The sequence below is a fragment of the Rhinoraja longicauda genome, chromosome 34 (assembly GCF_053455715.1).
Source record: "Rhinoraja longicauda isolate Sanriku21f chromosome 34, sRhiLon1.1, whole genome shotgun sequence".
Lineage (NCBI taxonomy): Eukaryota > Metazoa > Chordata > Chondrichthyes > Rajiformes > Arhynchobatidae > Rhinoraja > Rhinoraja longicauda.
Genome location: NC_135986.1, coordinates 16539145 through 16548098, shown reverse-complemented (window position 1 = coordinate 16548098; position 8954 = coordinate 16539145). Strand labels below are relative to the sequence as shown.

At 47.1% G+C, this 8954-nt stretch overlaps 3 non-coding genes across 3 annotated transcripts; 2 read left to right on the top strand and 1 right to left on the bottom strand.

The window, feature by feature from the left end:
* The first annotated feature begins 4743 nt into the window (after positions 1-4743).
* On the top strand, positions 4744-4824 carry trnas-aga (transfer RNA serine (anticodon AGA)). Its single transcript has one exon. It is a non-coding gene; the product is annotated as a tRNA-Ser (tRNA).
* A 2507-nt stretch (positions 4825-7331) lies between these two features.
* On the top strand, positions 7332-7403 carry trnaa-ugc (transfer RNA alanine (anticodon UGC)). The gene has a single exon. It is a non-coding gene; the product is annotated as a tRNA-Ala (tRNA).
* A 1416-nt stretch (positions 7404-8819) lies between these two features.
* trnag-ucc (transfer RNA glycine (anticodon UCC)) lies at positions 8820-8891 on the bottom strand. The gene has a single exon. It is a non-coding gene; the product is annotated as a tRNA-Gly (tRNA).
* Positions 8892-8954: the final 63 nt, after the last annotated feature.

Sequence of the window (8954 nt, the reverse complement as noted above, 5' to 3'; positions counted from 1 at the left end):
TGATAGCAGTATAGAATTGGACCATCATTGCCTGTGGCAAATTATGTTTCCTAAGTTGCCGCAGGAAGTACATTTTCTTTTGGGCCTTTTTGACTGTTAGGTAGATGGTGGACCCCCATTTAATGTCCCTTTTTGACTGTTAGGTAGATGGTGGACCCCCATTTAATGTCCCTGGAGATGATGGTTCCAATGAACGCAAATGACTCCACAGATGTGACTATAGGAAGAGGTTTGTTGCAAACTGACGACCATTCGCAACAGACGAAGGAAGCTGATGAGAGGACAAGACTCCCCGGTGCAATAAGAGATTTGTTTGTTGTTTTGCTGACGAGTGCTGAGATCAACACTTCTCGACAATTATGGGATCGCTTCAAGAATTCAATGTCTGAAGATTGCCTTCATAGAGAACAGAGAACAATCGGTGCACCAAATATCATGATTGATGAGAGACATCATGATCAGATTCTGTTGTATATGCAAGACAAGCTTGCGAATTACAACAAGATACTGGAATACATTCATTTGCCACCACCAAAACATGGAAGGATGGACCTTGATGATGAAAATCCAGAATTGCTGCGTGAATTGCAGTACAATAGACCTGAAAAACAGCCATTTGTTGAAGGGAAGGAGCCTCTCCTGAAGGCTGAGCAAAGAGCAATGTATGATCATGTGTACGACTGCTTGGAAATGAATCTTCCTTCAATGTTTTTTACTGATTCACCAGCAGGAACGGGCAAGACATTTCTCACTAATTTCATCCTCTCCAAAGTTCTAGCTCAAGGTTGCTGCGGCATTGACAATAGACAATAGACAATATGTGCAGTAGCAGACCATTCGGCCCCTCGAGCCAGCACCACCATTCAATGTGATCATGGCCTCTCACTCTCAATCAGCACCCCGTTCCCGCCCTCTCCCCACACCACCCGACTCCGCTGTCCCTAAGAGCTCCATCAAGCTCTCTCTGACTGAAAATGTTTTCCTCATCTCCGTTCTAAATGACGTACCCCTTATTTTTAAACTGTGGCCCCTGGTTCTGGACTCCCCCAACATTGGGAACATATTTCCTGCCTCTAACGTGTCCAGCCCCATAATAATCTTATATGTTTCGATAAAATCCTCTCCGATCCAAGGAAAGACGACACTCCAGTGAAGGTGAAGGTGTCCATGCACCTGCTCTGATTTAATTCCCAGAGCAGTCAAGCCCGTTAGCAGTGTTGTGCAGCCAGTGTACAAGAAATGGGAAAAACATTTACGCTTATACCGAAAGGTCAGTACCACTCACTTGTTACATCTCCACAGGTTCGACAACAATTAAGCAAGGTGTGAAAAGCTAACATCCTACACTGGTTACATTTGAGCAGCTGTGAAGCCCGGCCAACTAATACCATGAAGGTAAATACGTTTTAAAATAAATAAATATGTTTTCTTCTGGCATAGCAGCTACATTGATGCCTGGTGGAAGAACTGCACATTCTCGATTCAAGATACCCGTCGAAGTGAACGATAATACAATGTGCAACTTTGAGAAGAACTCCAACACCGCAGATTTGATCAGGAGAGTGAGATTGATTGTTTGGGATGAGTTCCCGATGATTAGCAGGGAGAGCGGGGGACAGCACTCTTCGAGATCTTTGCGAAAAAACGACGAGCCTTTTGGCGGCATTTTTACCATTTGTTTTGGCGATTATCGTCAACTTCCTGTTGTTAAAAGGGGAAATTATGCTGATGTTGAAAATTCCTGCTTCAAGAAATCCTACTTTCATCAAGTTTCAATTGACGAGGAATATGCGATTGAAAGACGGGGAAAACATCAATTCTCAATTTTTCTTGAAAGTCAGAGAAGACAGGATTTCAAAAAATGATGACGATGAAATTGAAATCCCAGAAGAGATGGTTTTATCAGCAAGATCACTGGAGGATTGCATTGATTTTATACATCCCGCCTTCGATAATCCTGCCGATTATTTCTCTGACAATTGTATCTTGCTTCCGCTCAACTCTAGATATATCAGACGCTTCCCTGGAACAATGAAGGAATACTTTACTTTCAATGCTGTGACTGAGGGAACCGAAGCTACTCACTTCCCGACAGAATTCCTCGATTCAGTCGAAATCTCTGGTTTACCACCACACAAATTTGAGTTGAAAAAAGGATCTCCGATCATTTTAATGAGAAACTTGGAACTCCCAAGACTACGCAACGGAACGAGGACGATCGTGGAACAGCTACACGAGAATCTGATCGTTGCAAAAATCAACATTCAAAAGTGACATTGTTATGATTCCCAGGATAACGCTCACTTTGACAGAAGGCGAAGACATTCGCCTTAAGCTGAGACAATTCACAATTCAGTTAAGGTTTGCTATGACGATCCATAACGCCGTGGAGAATGTGCTCATATACCTCGAAAGATCATAACTGACCAGTTATCTCCGAACACTAGCAATACCCTGCACACCAGGGACAATTTACAATTATTCCCGAAGTTAGTTAAGCTGCAAACTTCGAGGCCTTGTTCGGAGTGAGGGGGAAACCCGAGGTCCTGGAGAACATCCTCGCACTCCTCTGACGATTCGACCGGAACATGTGAGGCTCACTTCAGCTGATGTTCTTCCGGATGGGTGCTTCATGAAGTGGGGTTACTGTCAAACCCGGCGCGCACCGTCGCCGCCCAGTACTCCAGATCAAGTGCAGGAAAAATACTACAGATGCTGGTCTAAATCGAAGGTAGACACAAAATGCTGGAGTAACTCAGCGTGTCAGGCAGCATCTCAGGAGAGAAGGAATTGGTGACATTTCGGGTGAGACCCTTCTTCAGACTGATGTCAGGGGAGGGGGCGGGACAAAGATAGGACGTAGACGGAGACAGGAAAACTAGTACGAGAACTGGGAAGGGCCAGGGGATAGAAAGGGGAAGTAAGGACGACCTGAAATGGGGAAGTCAATTTTCAAACCGCGGAGATGTAAGCTGCCCAAGCGCAATATGAGGTGCTGTTCCTCCAATTTGTGCTGGGCCTCACTCTGATAATGGAGGAGGCCCAGGACACAAAGGTCAGATTGGGAATGGAAGGTGGAGTTGAAGTTCTCAGCCACCGGGAGATCAGGTTGACTGAGACGGACTGAGCGGAGGTGTTCAGCGAAACGATCGTCGGGCCTGCGCTTGGTCTCGCCGATGTAGAGAAGTTGACATCTGGAGTAGCGGATAAAATAGATGAGGTTGGAGAACGTGCAGGTGAACCACTGCCTCACCTGGAAAGACTGCTTGGATCCTTGGAAGGAGTCGAGCGCGGAGGTAAAGGGACAGGTGTACTCCGACTCAATACACCTGAGTGAGAAGGGCAAAGGAAGATGAGTCGCGGGCAGTCAGTCGGGGAACCACATTACTCTGTTGCTGCCAGTTCGCACAGCCCCGCTTCTGCTCTCCCTGTCTGTGTGTATCTCTCTTTCCCTCTGTGTGTGTAAGCGTTTGTGTGTAAGTACTTGTGTGTAAGTGTTTGTGTGTAATATATATATATATATATATGTGTGTGTGTGTGTGTGTGTGTGTGTGTGTGTGTGTGTGTGTGTGTGTGTGTGTGTGTGTGTGTGTGTGTGTGTGTGTGTGTGTGTGTGTGTGTGTGTGTGTGTGTGTGTGTGTGTGTGTGTGTGTGTGTGTGTGTGTGTGTGAGAGTGTGTGTGTGTGTGTGTGTGTTTCTCCATCTATATTTCTTTTCAGTCGTTTACTCTCTCTCTCATTTATCCACCTCACTCCCCATTTATCTCCTCTGGTTACATTTCCCCAGAACGGGTGATTATGCGGTGTCTGTGAGTCAGGGAGTATTTCAGTGACCGGCGGGTCAGTTGAATTCGGAACACAAAGACATTCACTGCCCCAGTGGGTTTCAGACGCAGCATTGTGAGTGAAGAAAATATTTATCCACTGCGTGTCCTTGGAGGGCCAGCAGTGTGTCAAACGTCAGCCGCAAAATACAGCGTGGGGGTCAGATATAACGGTATAACATACAGGGAATACTCCGCAGGCCATGCAGCGCTCATGGGGAAAGAGGTGGGGTGTCCGGTTAATCCCATTTGACAGCAGACGGAACATCAGTCCCGCCAACCAGGACCAGTCTGTTCGGGTTGAGGTGCGGGTACTGGAGGAAGAATACCCGCCGGCCGCAACGGTTGCAGTCCACACCGATGTGGCTGCCTGGGAATCGATCGCCCTTTGATGCGTCGAAGCAAGCCACTCACATCGATCAGAAAGGAGGAAGCAAATCAAACCGGCCCGCTCGCTTAGCCCGGGGCGCCCTGCAGATGTCTCGATCGCCACCAATGACTGGGCTCCGTGTCAGAACCCGAGAGCCCACATTGAGTCCCCAATCGCCGCTCCCCATCACATGGTGAGTCATCTTGTCCAACGGCAGTAACCCACACCTCCACTGTTGATTCTCACATTCATAGATTGAGAGTAACATGTAAAGTCTGTGCTGCTGGGGTGTCGGGGTGAGTAAGCTGTCCCGCTCCGAATGAGAATCCATCCGTGCAATTGCCCGCATGAAGTTTAGGGTGAAATAACATCGACCTGAACTTAAACTCTGTTTCTCTCTCCGCAGGCGCGGCCTGACCTGGTGACATTTAAATTTACTTTTGCGGAACAGTCCCGTTTATCTCACTCCAGTGTCATCCCTGTCTTTCCTGTGATAATAATCGCCTAAAGTAAAAAGTTGCCTTCTTGGAAAATTATTGTTGCGACCGCAGTAGTCGTGGCCGAGTGGTTAAGGCGATGGACTAGAAATCCATTGGGGTCTCCCGCGCAGGTTCGAATCCTGTCGACTACGGTTCCAGTACGTCTGCCCGCAATTACCGACGTGTTTGGGCAGCTTTTGATGCACTGTTGATTGTCTGTGTGTGACTCAAATGTCACTCATTCCTTCTCCCCAGTGATGCCGCCACTCTCGCTGAGTTACTCCAGCATTTTGAATCGATCCTAATTTGTTTCCTGCGGTTCCGATCGGACCACGCTGCTTCACCGTTCCTCACCTGGCTAACCTTTGCTGCGCTCCCCGCATTCATGTGTACTGGCTTTCTCAGGTAGGGCCCCGTCCTGTGCACACGAGAGAGTAATTATTGGAACCCAGGTCCTCAAAGGGCCGTGGAAGCAGAATCTATGAATATTTTGTAGGCGGCAGTACATAAAAGACTATACTGCAAGGTGTGAAAGGTCAACGTGGTGTTTAGAATGCAATGTGGAGGGTGTAATTAGATCTTACAGTTTTGTTTCGTTGTTTATTGACAAGCGTACCGCGGCACAGTGGAAAGTTTTTTTGTTGCGTGCTATCATGTCAACGAAAAGATGCGATTGCAATGGGTCAATGGTTCGGTGGTCACGCAGCAGGCCAAATTAAATACATTTCTTGCATACCAATCAGCAAGACTCTCTCCCGTACATAAGCACAATCGCTCCTCGGTCAGTAAAGAATGTACAGAACAGCCCTCTGTGCCCACATGCATGAGCTGCCTTTTTGGCGCCATAATTCCCAGCTGCAGCTAGCTACAAAGACCCTTTACAGCCGTCGCCTCCATTTTGGTCGTCCCGCGAATCGATATCAAACCCCTTTCCAATTCCCTATTCACGGGCGAGCAGGGTCCGGGTTTGACGGCCCTTCCTCTCGATGCGATTCGGGCCTTAGGATACAGCTGTCCCATTGAACCCCGCCCGGCATCCCTTTCTTCCCCGGTGTTAAACAAGAGGCCTAAACAGTGGAATGATTTCCAACAGATACAAAATTATAAAGTAATTAATGGACCTGGCAGTATCCCGGAAGAATATGGAGAGGCAACGTTTTGCTCCGAACCCTTCTTCAGACTGATTATACTGGGATGGGAAAGAAAGCTGGGAGAGAGGAGGAGCAGGACAGAGCACGGACGGTAATGGATGAACACAGGTGAGGGGGTTGTTTGATAGGCAGGTTGTTGGTCAAGGCCCAGAAATTAAGACATAGATATGAGCCCGAAACGACAAGAGATGCGAACAGTTAAGCTTGGGGATAGACAATTTGCGAATTGTGTATAGACTATATTATAAACAGTACAAGTTGAGAGCGAGAGGGGGGGGGGGCAGTGCAGTCAGCCAGGTTTCATGGAGGGGTGAGGAGAGCGGGGGGTGGGGGACTTGGATGAAAAAGGGCTGTTCTTGGGGGAGAAAAGGGGGAAGGATTACGCTGTTGCAGGTTAGTTACATAAAAATGCAATTTTTTAATTGTTTGCCCCATGATGGTTGTAAGCTACACAAGCGAAATATGAGATGGCGTTCCTCCATTTTGTTTGTGACCTCACTTTGACCATTGAGGAGGCCCAGGAGAGAAAGGTCAGTAAAGGCATGCGGACGTTAGTTGAAAAGCGGTTAGCGACCGGGAGACCCAGTGGGCCTTAGCGGACCGAGCACAGGTGTTCTGCAAACCAGTCGACCTGTCCTTGCTTGTTCTTGCCCATGTACAGAAGCCCAAGTCGGCAATAGCGGATGCACTACAAGCAGTTAGAAAAGGTGCAAGTGAACATATATGTCATCTGGAAGGACAGCTGTGGTCCCGGGATTGTGTGGAAGAAGAATATATCGACCAGTGCTACGTCTCCTGCGAAAAGTGCAAAGTACCCGGAGAGTGTGTGGTTTGTTGAGAAGGAATATGTGACCATGGGGTTGCCGAGGGAGTTTTCACTGTGGAGAGATTGAATGTGGTGGAGATCTGATGTTGTGCTTTGATTTGTTTCTAGGTTTTTAATCTTTCTGTTTTGCGTGTGAACCGATCTGATGATCGGTCACCGACCCGAGCAGGTGACTCTCATCCTCACTCGATGCTGCCCGACCGATTAGTCTTTCCACTGTGTTCTGCTCTCTTTCAGACTGACTCGCAGTGTTGTGTTCGATGCAAAGATTCACTGCCTCCGCCGTTGCGCCGAACGTTTAAAATAGCATCAGCGGCATTTAATTCCAAAACACAGACCTATTCCTGTATATAAATATACAGATGAGTGGTGTACGCAACTCCGTTCATGTTATTCCCACCCGTTCTTCTCACTCGCGTCCGCTTCCCCGACCAACTCCCATTGAACAGTTTCAATAAGGGACTGAGAGACTCCTGGACAGAAAGGATATCCAGAATTTACCGGGGAGAATTGGGACAGTCGGCTAAGTTTGGATGAACAGATATAGTCGTGTTGCATGCCAGAGCAAATCGAAGGCCTAATCGGCCTGCCCCCGCTATTTTCTGTCTTTCTGCGTCGATGTTTCGTTCACAACTGGAGCGACACTGGTTCGAATTTACCTCTGGAGATGCTCGCGACATTGGGGGATGTAGCTCAGCGGAAGAGCGCATGCTTTGCATGTATGCGGCCACGGGTTCAATCCCCGGCATCTCCACACCGTTTAAAAAATTTACGGGGAAATATCTAAGACGTCCGGCCGAAGCATTGACCAGCTTCTGACTGTAACATGCAAACTCGGTGATGGACCGAGTCCCAGAGTACTGTAAAAGTGATAGTTCAAGAGCGTTTAATTGTCACATGTTCCAAACACCGTACAATGAAATTCTTACTTGCTGCAGCATAAAGGGTCTGCAAATACAGTACATGGTTTACTCATCGATAATACGATTAAACAATCTTAAAAATTACAACAACAAACAAAGAGATTTAAAAGCCCAAATTCATTAGCAATGGTTTGGATGAGTGGCAATATATTCCTACACAGTTATGTTCCACTGCGGTTATGTTCCTACACATTTAATACATGGGACAGTCTGATAAAGTCCGATTAACGTTAACGGAATGGTCTCCAATGAGGTCGATGGGACGTCGAGACCAAGCTCCAGCTGGTGAGAGAATAGTTTACTTGTCTGATAACTGCGAGGAAAGCAAGTTAGTTCGCAGCTTTGTTTAGTTGATATTTGTAGTTGCGGGTGATAAATCACCTCCAATATCCCACGTTTATCATTATACTTTGTTTGTTGTAAGGGTCTGGGAATCGCGACCAAGTACACAGTGGGAGAAGCGAGCACAGAAATAGACTTATGTTAGGGGCATTGGGAATGCGAACAATGACACGGTGGGAGCAGTGAGCACAGGGTTAATAGCCTGGATGCCGGAATCTGGGAAACGCGCACAGGGTCATGGAAGGAATTTCATTTCATAGATACAGCGCGGAAACAGGCCTTTTCGGCCCACCAAGTCCGCACCGCCCAGCGATCCCCGCACATTAACACTATCCTACACACACTAGGGACATTTTTTACATTTACCCAGTCAATTAACCTACATACCTGTACGTCTTTGGAGTAGGGGAGTGGTGATAATAACGCGATACGGCAGAAATTGAGAAAGGAAGGAAGAATGTAGGAAGGGAGACGTAATGAAAGTAACAGGGACAGAAACAGGGACAGAAAAGATACTGCAGAAGCGAGAATCTCGAGCAAAATTTAAACTGCTGGTGGAAACTAGCGGGGAGGGGAAATGAGTTAGGAATGAAATATGAGCTACCAAACGAATCGATATGATGTAAGATAAGGGACATGAAACGACAAAATAAATCAATGGAAGGCGCGACGTTCACAATAGAACAACATGACGTCCTTTTTTTTACTTGATACCCATTAGTGGGGTGGCGCAGCGGGAGCGTGCTGGGCCCATACCCCAGTTGATAGATTGAAACTATCCTTTGCTGTTTGCCTCAATATTTATTTTCTATCCGCGCATTTCCAACGGAATCCTAATTCATTTCAGATTCGCAAAAAACCCGGCAAAAATTGTAAAATGGTTATATAAGTAAAATTGTTCAAATTGCGATGGCCGGGAATCGAACCCGGGTCAACTGCTTGGAAGGCAGCTATGCTCTCCACTATACCACCATCGCTATAGAATGACAGCGGAGATTTGGATGCTGAATGATATGCAATCTCGTGTGGCTTTGCGACTT